The 13,647-nt window shown below is 47.6% G+C and overlaps 1 protein-coding gene across 2 annotated transcripts in view; it reads right to left on the bottom strand.

Moving 5' to 3' along the window:
• Positions 1 to 13,647, bottom strand: part of PKD2L1 (polycystin 2 like 1, transient receptor potential cation channel) — a 128,539-nt gene that overhangs the window by 40,410 nt on the left and 74,482 nt on the right. The window lies entirely within an intron of this gene.

The raw sequence follows: 13,647 nt of genomic DNA, 5'->3' as shown, positions 1-13,647 counted from the left end.
TGCTTAGCATGTTTGTTCTGTGCTTGGAACGAACTCCTTGCTCGACAATCTGTGAAGTACCTACCACACCCCCAGCAGGTGTACTATTCCTACCACATCACGTCCTACCCCCCAGACCCCAAGCTGGCACAGCTTTCCTGAGCATTGCAAAATAAGGTTAAATATAGGGGTAAATATTAATAGATGGTCAAAGCACTTAGCACAGTGCACATAAGTAGACAGTGAAAAAATGCTAAGTGAGTCTGTTTCAAGTCCATCCTCTTCCCCTAACCAGTTCTAGGGTACCTCTGTTAGGAAAGGTCCCTCTCTATTTCCTGACCTGTACTCCATATGTTTACACTCTGCCATGAGCAAATACTATTTTACCCAAATGACTATTGGTGCTTCAACTTGTTTTTCTTAGAAATCTGTGAGCTCCCCAGGGGCGGGACAGAACTCTGGCTCCATTCTCCCTGCTGCAGAGCACAGCTCTGACTTTCCGCTGGGCACATGGAAGCCCAGTCGACACTCAATCCCCAGGTGGACACATTGGTTCAGAGGATCAGCATGAGAGAACAGCAGACTCTTGGCTGGAAAAGGCTAGTGGAGAGGACACAGGGGAAGCTTGGCTCGGGACACAGCCAGCTGCCCTCTGGACCCCGTGGCCCTGCTGTGCCCCGCTCAACTGCTGTGTCAGCGCAAAGCAGAAGTGACATCAGCTGTGGAAGAGGTTACTATCAGGCAAAGGGAAGGGCATGGGTGATAGAACTATCTGTGCTCCCTGGCATGGGATTGAAGGGGGAAAGGCTGTGGGGTGGGGGCCAGTTCCAGCAGGGGCCTACCCAGAGCTACAGAAAGGGAGGAAAAGTAGAGGAGAGAAACAAGAGTGAGGGGGGAAGGGCTAGGAATGGCTAAGGTCCTGGACCTTTCACCTGCGGGAGGGAGGCCCTGGTTTGGAATTTTGCAATACAGGTGGTGACGCCCTCAGGGCACTCTTAGCAACTAAGGGAATCAAGTGGGGGTATGCTTCTCTCTGACCACAGAAGAAAGGCTGGGGCACCCCTCTCCTCTTCCCATTTTGGCTCAGAGGAGAATCAGGGCAAGAAAGACTTTCCTTCAGCTCATATGTTGTGGGAGCACCTGGGCCTGTCTCTGTCCCGTATCCTGTGCTGTCGATCTATATGGAATCCTCAAACATGGGGCTGCCTTCCCGGAATGTGAAAGATGCCCTGCAGCAGGTCAGGCCACCACAGAAATCTCAGGTAGGCCTGGTCCTGTGATCTTCTTGTCCCCGGGGTCTCACCTACCCAGGCTGTCACTCCCCAGGTCACATATTATGCCCCAAGACATTAAGTGTTCCAAATCATACTATCTCATCTGGAGATACACCCCAAAGTCCTGGGGATGGATAGTATGGCGTGGTAGAGGCCCTCCCCTGGTACGCACACCTGCACACGTAAGCACAAGCCCAGATGTGCTCAGGGGACCTAGTGAGTGGGGTGGCAGTTGAGAGTCTCTAACTTCTTGTGGGCACATTGACTCATCAACTGCTCCTTTACACTTTCACCCTTTATGGCCCCCATGGGATTTAGCACCAACATCTCCTCCAGGGAGTCTTCCCTGATTCTCCCAACCTCATCTACTGTGTGCCTCTTCTCATTCTGTGCTAAGCTCCATCATCCAGTCATAACGTTCTCCTCCACTATGGTGATCGCCCAGGGTCAGGAGCTCCTTATGACCTCAGCACTTAGCACTGTGCCTAGGACCATGTGACGCTCCATAAACGTTCACTGAAGGTGTGAACCAACATAGTCATGCAGGTGTGGGGCCCCATCCCTTAGTCCACTCAAGTACCTCCAGAAGCCAGTGGTGCCAGGACAGGATCCAGAAGGGCAGACCAGCCTGGCCACCTCTCCTCTGGGAAGGAAGAGGGGAGCCCACTCACTCTAGCTCTCCTGGTTGTCTGCTGCCTGGGACTCAGCTTGGGCCAAGGGACAGGGAAGATTCCAAAGCCCAAGAGGGTCTCTCCCCCATCTCTCCACACGGAGAACTGGCTGGGGCAAGCGCTGGGCCAGTGCAAGAGCTGGCTCCCCTCCCTTCTCCACACTGACTGTATCCCATGGGAAAGCCTGAGCTCAGGGCTGTGAGGACATTGTGTACAGCGCTGGCCTCTTGCCCAGCTGCCACGATGCCATGGGCAGTGTGGATGGACAAATACGTGGGGCTGGTAGGATCCCAACTTGTGTCGGTGTGCTTGTTTATTTGAGCAAGCTGACATTTTAATCTCAGGACCTAGAAGGGTTGAAGCCACAGCAGCTGGGAGAAGGCTTGGGTCCAGCACCTATAGGTCATGGGGGAGGAGAGGGGCCTAGGCTTTGTGACTCATGGGGTAGGGACTTAGGTCAAGGGAATGTATTATCTTTACTTATGTACACCCAGAGTTGACTTAGATCTGTGTTTTGAAGTGTCAAAGGGTGAGGAAAGAGAAGGCAAGAAGGCCAGAGCTAGAGGGCAGCTGGGCCAGGGGACAGTGGTGAGTTGCCTGAGTGCCTCTGGGGCTCCCAGCCAGTCCTCCTGGGGCTTTCCCTCCCTAGGCTCAGAGCCTCATGGATGTTGCCGGCCTCTCCTTGCAGGGAGCCCAGAAGGGCAAAAGGAAGGGAATGTCAAGTGGGCTGTCCAGGTTGCATGAGGATCTGTGAGCCTACCTCCCCTCAGCCCCGCACCCCCATTTGACATCTGGCTGGGGACACTCACAGACCCGCAAGGTAGGCGTTCCACAAGGACCAGACCCCATCACTGAGCTGCAGCTCCATCTTGCCCTTCCTTTCTGCAGCTTAATGTGCCATAAGTCCATGGATGTGTCCCCAAGCCCCCTCTCGCTGAATGGGTCAAGAAAAGAGAACAGGAGGCCAAGACTGTCCCCAGGGCTGGGGCCCATCCATGTCATGAGTCAGCATTCATGAGACTCACAAGATGTCCTGGGATGAAGGTCACTCATGTGCAGAAAGCCCTCCACAGGGACCCTCATCCTGTCCCCAAACACCTGGGAGATTGACGTCCCCCTGGGAGGAAGCACATGATGATCCAAGTCTGCTTGCCCCCATTTCACAGAGGAGAAACTGCGGGACAAAGCATTGAGAGAACAAATCTGGGAGTTGAGTTGGAAGAAGGAAACAGGCTCTGGAATCTTGCTAGCTTCCCTCCTCCCAAGTGGCAGCTCATGACTAGAGTGTCACCCCCTTGCCTAACTGTGGCCTAGAGAAAGACGCTGAAACCTACAAAGGGGGTGATTTTGATGGCCACAATGCAACGCAGGGTCAGTACCACGATGCCCAGGACCTGGGGTCTTCCACATGAGTCCAGGAAGCAGAGACCAGCACACAGTGCGTGCCCAGACGTTTCAGAACCCTCGGCCAGGCCATGTCAGAGTCCCCAGAGGGACTGCCTTGACAGACATGGCAGCTGATTTTGCAGCAAAGAGTGACTCACAGCCACAGGAGGTGAGACAGGGAGAAGCAGCAAGGCTACTGCTTCTTCAAAGCCCAGGAAAGCTCTGGGAAGGGAGACCCCCCTCTCCCCTCCACCAAGGCCTGGAAGGCTCCCCTTCCAGGGAGATCATGGCTTCCCAGGGAAGTCTATCCCCTATCAGTGGGCCCCTTACACCAGGAAGCCCAAAGCCATGCTTGGGGCCATGAGGTCATGAACGGGAGGCCGATGCCACTGAGAGGGGCCTGCACGTTTGGGAGACAGACCAGTCTCTCTCATCTCCTCTGACAGTGACCTGCTTGGGGTCATGTCCTTTCTTTGTCAGGGAGACGAATTTTGACAGGACAGTCAACATCTTTGCCCTCTCAGCGGTGGGAAGAGGCAGAAGGGTCCTCTGACGGTCCACCCTGCCATCAGGCATCCCTAGGAGACAAAGATCAAATAAATGCAACAGCGCTGGGCGTCGTTCAGCTGCCAGGACTCTGAAGGGAAGCAAGAGCAAGTCAGAGTCAGGGCGCAGAATTCCTCAGGAAGGTCCTTTTCCCTGAGAGAGGCGGGGAAGGTTGGGAGGTCACATGGGGAAACTCGGGCGGGCAGCTCTGGTGAGCTCTGCCCCCAGGCTGTCCCTGCAACTGCGTGCAATCTGGAAATCAACGTCACCTGATGGAGGTTCTGCCCACTGTGGGCCAGGCTCTGAGCCCATCCAGGAGGGCGAGTCTTGATTACAATACTTGGCCCTCAGAGGGGAGCCAGGAAAGTCATAGGCTAGTGGGAGCTCAGCTAGGAAATTTCTAAGGCCCAAACACTGAAGCACCAGGCTTAGAGGGCAAGAGGACAGCAAAAGAAAAGAAGGGAGGGAGGGAGGGAGGGAGGGACGGACCTTTGGGTTCCTGTTGAGCAAAGGTGATGCCCACAATCTGCCAAGTTCCTGCATTTAGTAGAACCATTTACTTCAAATCCCCTTATCCTTTCTCTTCCCTTGCACCTGACCTTTCATGTTTATTTTGTTAGTTATCTCTCCCCCTGGAATGTAAGCTCCATGAGGGCAAGAACATGGAGCCAACTCAAGTGATCCAGCTTCCAGAACAGGGCCTGCCTGTTTAGTAGGGGCTCAGTAGATACGTATCGTATTTTGAACGAATGAATGAAGCAAGCAACCTTCAGGACTCCCTTTCCCGGGTACATACTCTGGTTCCCAACCCTTCCTAGCTAAGCTGAGGTAAGAGGACCACACACTGAAACGTGCACCTCTTAGGCGTTCAGTTTATGATCTTGACAAGTGTATAGACTCAGAGAACCGGCACCCAAAACAGGATATGGAACATTTCCATGACCAAAGTCTTCCCTTGGCCCATTTCCTAATCAAGGCCCCTTATCCTGGACGCGCCCATTCTGACGCCTCTCCCTGCAGTTAGTTTCTCCTGCCTGCAGATTTCATACACAGGGCGCGAGCCACCGCGTCCGCTCAGCGGCCAGCGTCTGTGCCGCGCACGATTTGGGGAATCGTCCGTGCTGCCGCATGTCTCTGCTGTCCATTCTCTTCCGTCCGGAGTGTCTGTGCCGGATGAAGGGCCCTCCGTTGTTCATCTGGTTTCCTTTTGGCAAGCTTCTGGGATGTTTCCCCTTGGGGTGATAACGGATGAAGCTGCGATGGGTTTTCTTGTACAGGTCTTCTTGTGCACGTGGGTTTTCGTTTCACTTGAGGGGATCCCCAGGAGTGGAATTACTGAATCTTAACATAGATGAATGTTTAACGTTATAAAAAACCTGCCAAACTGTTTTCCCAAGTGCGTGTGGCATCTCCTGCTTCCACCAGCAACGGAGGAGCCTCCTTGTTCTTCCGCGTGCTCAGCAACATTTACTGTTCTCGGTCTTGCCAACCCAGTCATTCCAGTCTGTACGTAGCGTTACGTCACTGCAGCTTCTTTCAGAAATACTTTTACTGAGATATAATTTCCGTACCCTGCCGTTGACCCGCGCGGTCGTACAATCGGTGGCTTTAACTCTAGTCTCGATGTGCACTCCCGTCAGCACCATCACTTTTAGGACACTTTTGTTACCCCAGGCTGGGTAATGCACTCCTTGGCCTTCACCCCCTTCTTTAATCTCCCTCCTTACACCCTCCAAGCCTTAGGCCACCCTTAATCTATTCCATTTTTATAGATTTCCCCGTCCTGGACATTTCCTGTAAACGGGATAAGCGGTGTGTGGTCTTTTGCGGCAGGTTTCTCTCACTTAGCCTTGTGTTTTTGAAGTTCACGTACATTGCGCCGTGTACCAGAGCTTCATCAGTACTCTTACTGCTGAATAATAGTCTTTTGTAAAAACACACCACACCTTACGTGTCCATTAGTCATTTGATGGGCATTTGGGTTGTCTCCACTTTTTCTGTCGTGAGTACTGCCGGATGAATACTGGTGTACAGGTTTCTGTGGGGACATATGTTTCCATTTCTCTTGGGTACACACCTGAGTGGAACTGCTGATCAGATGGTGACGCCAGGTTTAGCCCTCGAGGAGCTGCCCAAATGTTTTCCAAAGTGGCTGTACCATTTCACATTCTCACCAGCAGTGCATGGGGGTACACACTTGTTGCTGTCTTTTTAAAGAAACCCTCCTAATGGGTATAAAGTATGTCATGATGGTTTTGACCTGCATTTCCCTGATGGCTAATGAGACTGAGCATCTTTTCTTGTGCTTAGAGGCCATTCTCCATTGGAGAAGTGCCCATTCAATTTTTACTTGGGTCATCTGTCTTTTTATTATGGAGTTGCAAGCGTTCTTTGTATGTTCTGTGCAGAAGTCCCTTATTAGACATGCGATAAGCAAACATTGCCTCCCATTCTGTGGGCTGTCTTTTCTTTTTCTTGATAAGATCCTCTGAAGCACGAAAGTTTTTGATCTTGACAAAGTCCAAATTATCTATTTTTTCTTATTTCTTAGGTGTAATATCTGAGACTAGTGATGTTGAGCAATTTTGATGTGCTTATTAGTCCATTTTTGTATCTTCTTTTGTGATGTGTCTATTCAAATCTTTTGCCATTTTTCTTATTGAGGTTTTTATCTTCATATGTGCTGTGATATATGTCCCCGTTCTCTGGCTTATCTATTTGTTTTCTTAATTTTTTTTTAAAGATTTTATTTATTTATTTGACAGAGAGAGAGAGACAGCCAGCGAGAGAGGGAACACAGGCAGGGGGAGTGGGAGAGGAAGAAGCAGGCTCCCAGCGGAAGAGCCTGACTTGGGGCTCGATCCCAGAACTCCGGGATCACGCCCTGAGCCGAAGGCAGACGCTTAACGACTGAGCCACCCAGGCACCCCATCTGAATATTTTTTTGATATCAGAAAATTTAACTTTCATGAAGTCTAAATTTTCCCTTTTTTCCCCTATGATTATTGCTTTTTGTGTTCTGTCCAAAAAACCTTTTTCTACCAGAGGGTCACAAAGATATTGTCCTGTGGCCTCACATACACGCTTTTTGGTTGTGGGTTTTGCATTTAGCACTATGATCAAATTAATTTTTGTGCATGAAGTGAGTTTCAGGTTCACTCATTCTTCATGGATATATAGCTGTTGCAGCAAATTTTGTCTTTTTTTTTTTTTTTGGAGGGAAAGAGAATGAGAGTGGGCATGGTGCAGGTGGGAGGACAAGGAGGAGGAAGAGAATCTTTTTTTATATATATATAGATTTTATTTATTTATTTGACAGAGAGAAAGAAAGTGAGAGAGCACTAGCTGGGGGAGCAGTAGAGGCAAGGGAGAAGCAGGCACCCTGCTCAGAAGGGAGCCTGATGTGGGGCTCCATCCCAGGACCCCGGGATCATAACCTGAGCCCAAGGCAGATGCTTAACCGACTGAGCCACCCAGGCGCCCAGGAAGAGAATCTTTAAATTAGAGACTTCACACTTGGCTGGAAACCTGACCCAGGGCTTGATCTCAGAACCTGAGGTCATTACCTGACCTAAGCTGAAGGCACCCCACAGCAATATTCATTAAAGAGATTTTCCCTTCCATGTTGTATTGACTTGGAAGCTTGGTAAAAAAAAAAAAAAAAAAAAAAAAAAATCAGTTAACCATATATGTACTGGTGTGTTCCTGAAATTTCTAGTTCATTTCATTGATCTATTTGTCTCTACTTTTGCTAATACCACACTGTCTTGACTACTCTAGCTTTACAGTAAGTCATGAAATAAAATAATTCAATTCTTCCAACTTTCTTATTTTTCAGAATTTTTTTTAGCTATTCTATATCCTTTTTATTTTTGCTTAAATTTTATCATGCGCTCATCCATTTTCTCAAAGAAACCTGTTGGGGGCGCCAGGGTGACAGTAGGTTGAGAGTCCAACTCTTGGTTTTGGCAGGTCCTGATCTCAGTGTTGGGTGATGGAGACTGAATGGGGCTCTGCCTGAGTGCGGAGTCTGCTTGGGATTCTCTCTCTCTCCCTCTCCCTCTGCCCCACCCATTTGTGTGCTCTCGCTCTCGCTCTCTCTCAAATAAATAAATCTTAAAAAAAAAAGAAGAAGAAGAAATCTGTTGGATTTTTATAGGGATTAAGGTAATCTATAGAACAATATTGAGTCTTCCCAACCATGAACATAGTATACATTCATTTCTTTTTTTCCCTCCAGTTCTTTAGGAATTTTAAAATTTCTCTCATAAACGTTTTCTAATTTTCTGTGTAGAGATCCTGCAAATATTTTGTTAGAGTTATTCTGTTTATTATTTGTTAGATTTATTTTGTATGTGATATATTTGATACCATTTCAAAGAACAAATTTTAAATTTTATTCTCCAGTTGTTTTTTAATAGTATATAGAGTGGAATTATTTTTTTGTATTAACTTTGTATCCTTGACCTTTCTGGATTCTCCTACCAATTTTGGGGTGTGTGTGTGTATTCCATTGGGTTTTTCATATATACAATTATGTTTTCTGAAAATAATGACAGTTTTACTTTTTTCTTTTCTTTTTCTTTTTTTTTTTTTAAGTAATCTCTATGACCAACGTGGGGCTCCAGAGTTGCATGCCTAGGACTGAGCCAGTCAGACACTTCTTTTTCTATCTTTTGCCTTTCAATTTCTTTTTCTTGCCTATTGTACTAGCTAGGATTTTAAGCACAATATTGAATAGAAATGGTGAGAGCAGACATGTTTGCCTGCTTCTCTCTCTTAGAGAAAAGGGATTTAATATTTCACCATTAAGTATAATATTAGCTGCAGGTCTTTTGTGGATATTCTTTATCAGGTTAGGGAGGTTTCCTTCTGTTCTTAGTTTTCCAAGAGATTTTTATTTTGGAGCTGAGAGATTTATCCCTCCCATCCTCCTGCTCCTATACCCTGGCTTTAACAACAGTACTGAGCACCCTTAGTACTTCCTTCTGACACAACAGTATGACCCCAATGTCCGTTAACTCCCTTACTTTTAGCAACCAGCTCAGTTGCTTAAGGTTTCCTATTCACTTCCCTCTTAAAAGGCCCAATGAAAGAACACAGCAGGGTCCTGGTCTCAAGGAGCTTGGACTTTGATAGGAGAGATAAGTAATTATTCTTAAGTCCATGGAAGAAGTGCCAAAAATGATGGAGCCCTCTGGAAGCCCCAGTGAAAAAGAGAGAGCATATCCTGCAACGGTAAGATCAGGGGACACTTTAAGAAAGGGATGGGGCTTGAATTTGCCTTGAAAAATGACTAATAGTTAGACAGGAAGAGTAGAGGGGAAGAAAAAGCTGGGAAGATGGAGGATGTTTAGAAACCAGCAAGTGCTGTTTGAGGAAGGTGTAACATACACCAAACAGGCAGTGAGAATTAAGGCCAGAACAGGAAGGTCAGGGTCCAATCATGGAGTACTTTGAATAGCTAAAATTAGGGAGACTTGGGGCGCCTGGGTGGCTCAGTCCTTAAGTGTCTGCCTTCGGCTCAGGGCGTGATCCTGGCATTCTGGTATCGAGCCCCACATCAGGCTCCTTCACTGGGAGCCTGCTTCTCCCTCTCCCACTCCCCCTGCTTGTGTTCCCTCTCTTGCTGGCTGTCTCTCTTTCTCTCAAATAAATAAATAAAATCTTTTAAAAAATAAAATAAAATTAGGGAGCCTAGATGTAAATGAAATAATTGCAACTCACTATGTGTGTCCAGTAGTGTATGAATCACCTTAATAAATTACTTAATATTCACAACAATTTTGCAAAACCAAGATTATCACCCTTTTACAAATGAGGAAATTGAAGCTCACAGAACAAAGTAAATTGCCGAAGGTTACCAGGCGTCTCAGTGAATTTCAGAACCAGGATCTCAGCCTAACATTTTTTCCTCCTTTCTAAAATAATGTTTTACAGCAGTGCCTGGGTGGCTCAGTCAGTTAAAGAGCTGCCTTTGGCTTAGGTCATGCTCCCAGGATCCTGGGATTGAGCCCTGCATTGGGCTCCCTGCTCAGCGGAGAGCCAGCTTCTCCCCCTGCCTGCAGTTCTCACTGCTTGTGTGCTCTCTCTCTCTCTCTCTCCCTCTCTGACAAATACATAAATAAAATCTTAAAAAAAACCTAATGTTTTACATAGTTGAGATCACATAAATATATGTTTTTTCCTCCCTCATTAACATTATAGCATGAACATGTTGCCCTGTCTTCGAAGTGCTTCTTGGGGTTTCTGGGTGGCTCAGGTGGCTAAGCGTCTAACTTTGGCTCAGGTCCTGATCCCAGGGTCCTGGGATGGAGCCCCACATCAGGCTCCCTGCTCAGCAGGGAGTCTGCTTCTCCATCTCCCTCTCCCACCGCCCCCCACTCGTGTGCATGTGCTCTCTCTCTCAAATAAATAAATAAAATCTCTTAAAAAATGCTTCTTACACAATATTTTTATTGGTGTTGGCTGCATAAAGCTACAGCATCATTCACAGTTTTTGTAATATTTTTAAAAAGATTTATTTATTTGAGAGACAGCCCACAAGCAGGGCAAGGGGCAGAGGGAGAGAACCTCAAGCAGACTCCCCATTGAGTGTGGAGCCCAAGGCTGGGCTTGATCTTACAACCCTGAGGTCATGGCCTGAGCCAAAACCAAGAGAGGCCGCTCAACTGACTGAGACACCCCGGCGTCCCAACCAGTTTTTGTAATATTACATTTTGTAAGTTTTTTAAAAGAGTTATAGAGAAAGAAAGAGCAGGAGCAGGGAGAGGCAGAGGGAGAGAGACAATCTCAAGCAGGCTCCAAACCCAGCGTGAAGCCTGACTTGGGACCTGATGCGGGGGCTCATTCTCATGACCCGAGATCAGGACCTGAGCAGAAACCAAGAGTTGGTCACCGAACTGAGTGAGCCACTCTGGCAGCCCATATACTGTGATAAGTATGGGTGAATCAATTTATCCTCCTACCAGCATCTAAGAGAATGCTTACCACATCTCATCCTCCCCAATAATATTGAATATTCTCAAGTCTTTGGTACTGATGAATACATATCATTATTATTTTATATTGAACGATTAGTGAAGTTTAACAATTTCCAAGTATTTGTTTGCATTTGTGTTCCCTAATGAAGTGCCAATTCAGTTCCTTCCCTCCTTTATCATTCTGAATTTCAGTGAAGTTTATCAGTCTGTATGAGCCCTTTGTATATAAAGGCTGTTGATGTTTTGCTGTCATAACTGTTGGGACAATTTATTTCTTTTGCTGTTAAAGCCTCTTGACCAAGAAATAAGCTGAGAATCCAAGTCGGTGTGTTGGCTTGATCATTGTTATTTGAGAGCCACTGTGTAACCAGTGCCTTACGAGTGCATGTGCTCTTTGCTCCAAGGAGAAACAAGTTCCCAGTTAGGGAAATAGAATAAAAATATTCTCCGATGATTAACTTGAGGTAGCTTTTTTTTTCCTTCTCTTTTCCAGTTGAAACACCTCTAAATTCTTCTGCTGGCAAAGGAAAATGGAGTGGTGGTTGAACTATCATTTAATTCTAAATTGTGTTCTCATCAGGTTTATGTCAAAAGTAGTGACATTTTCCCAAGGGTGTGTCTGAAGGACAATTGTAATGCTGACACATTGCTGCATTGAAATACTTCTCTGGGCCCAGGGGCACCTGGGTGGCTCAGTCAGGTGAGTGTCTGACTCTTGATTTCAGCTCAGGTCATGATCTCAGGGTCCTGGGATGGAGCCCCATGTCGGGCTCCCTGCTCAGTGGGGAGTCTGCTTGAGGATTCTCTCCTTCTCCCTCTGCCTCTCTCCTTGCTCATACTCTCTCAAGTATATAAATAAATCTTAAAAAAAAAACACAACAACAACCAAAAACACTTCTCTGGATCCATATATTACCAGGCTGTGCTGGTTAAGAGAACCTCAGGATTTCCAGGCTCAGAGTACCAGAATACCCAGAGAAACAGGAGGGAATCAAGGACTTTTGCAAACACAGATTGCATTCCGAACTGGGTTCTGAACATGAACAATTCTGTGCCTATACAAACCAGACGAAGAACACTTGAGAAAGGCTGAAGAACAGGCAGACCATTATGTGTGACTTCCTGTTTTGTTTTGTGTCTTTTAAGATTTTATTTATTTATTTGAGAGAGAGAGAGTGCACGTTAGCATGAGTAGGGGGGTTGGTTTGGGACAGGCAGAGGCACAAGCAGGCTCCCCTCTGAGCAGGGAGCCCGATGTGGGGCTCCATCCCAGGACCCTGAGAAAATGACCTGAGCCAAAGGCAGACACTTAACCGACTGAGCCGCTCAGGTGCCCCAATTATAAAAAAAATTATTTATCTTTATTATTTATTCATCTTTTATTTATTTGAGAGAGAGAGAACATGAGTGGGAGGGGCAGAGGGAGAGAGAATCTCAAGCAGACTCCAAACTGGGCCCAACAGGGAGCTGGATCTCACAACCCGAGATCAGAACTTGCGCTGAAACCAAGAGTCGAGCTTAACCGAATACGCCACCCAGGCATCCCACAAGTTACTGAATTTTAACATCCTGGGTGACACGGTCAATACCATGTGATATGCCCCAGATGAACTTCAGTGAGGAAGCCCCAGCTAGAGAACCAGAGGTCACCTTTCTATCATATTATCAACAACGACATGGACTCTGACCATTTCTCCCTGAAACTCTCTCCGGAATCCAGACCTTCCCTAGATTGCCAAAGTTTCCCCCACAGGGCAGCATCTTGTCATTAGAGAGAAATACAATACTCCAGTTCTACATTTGTCTTGGCAGGCCTTCCCTTTCTTTCTCTGGCAGAAAATGAACGATCTAGCTCCTGCACTAAGTAATAATGCCAGCAGAGGTCCAGGGTCCGGATGAAACAAGGTCAGCTGCGCTTAGGCACTTAGGAAGGAAAGCTGGTCTCCATGGTAGAGCCACCTTCATGCACAGTTAAGGGTCCAGCCCTCAAGAAACTCTGGATCTTCTCCCTTGAAGAGTAACGCTGTGGTTGGTAGGGGAATGAAGTAAAGAGACAGTGCAGAGCAAGCCTGAAGAGGAGTAGCACGTGCACAGACTCCTTCCCTACGCCCAGCACTCCCGAACTTTGACAAGACCAGCTGTCCATAACTGAAACACCTAGGCTCATTCAAGACTTTTGCACTGGCCAGGGAGCCAGGACCGGAACGGAGGTGCTAGGGACTGGCCAGGGAGCTGGCCTGACCCTCAGACCAATGGCCCACAGAGGAGCTCCTTAGGCCTCCTCCCAGGCAATCCCAGGTGCCTCTCTTCCTGAGAAGCCAATCGTTGAAACAGAACTCCTTTCCTCCTCTTCTCAGAGGAGGGATCCCGGGAGAGTATCTGGGGAGGCCTGGGTGTGGAAGGAGGCTGGGAGAATGCATGCCCTGTCTGGTTCTGAGCTTACTCTCATGGGAAGGCACCACAGGCCCAGAAAGACAGGCGGCATGAGGGCCAGGTCAGTGAGGTCAGAACATCTCAGGGACCCAGGATTCTGGGAAGGGACTTTAACTTTGGGCTCTAGCATCACACTTGAGGGCTCGGCTCCTGCCTGGCTGCTGGGACCAGAGACAAGTGCCTCAGTCGCTCAGAATCTCACTTTCCTCATCTTTAAAAGGTCACAACAGTCACCCCACCTCCTGGGGTCGCTGTCAGGATGAAATCAATCAATCCTTGTGACTTGGCTTGTGGTAAAAATGCGATACCTGTTCGGTATTTGTGCTGCCCGCACCAGTCAGTCCTCTGGCCTGCGTCCGTGTGAAAGCACATGCC

This window comes from Ursus arctos, unplaced genomic scaffold (assembly GCF_023065955.2).
Source record: "Ursus arctos isolate Adak ecotype North America unplaced genomic scaffold, UrsArc2.0 scaffold_7, whole genome shotgun sequence".
NCBI classification, from domain to species: Eukaryota; Metazoa; Chordata; class Mammalia; order Carnivora; family Ursidae; genus Ursus; species Ursus arctos.
Note: the sequence above shows the minus strand (reverse complement) of the source record. Positions and strands in the feature narration are given on the sequence as shown.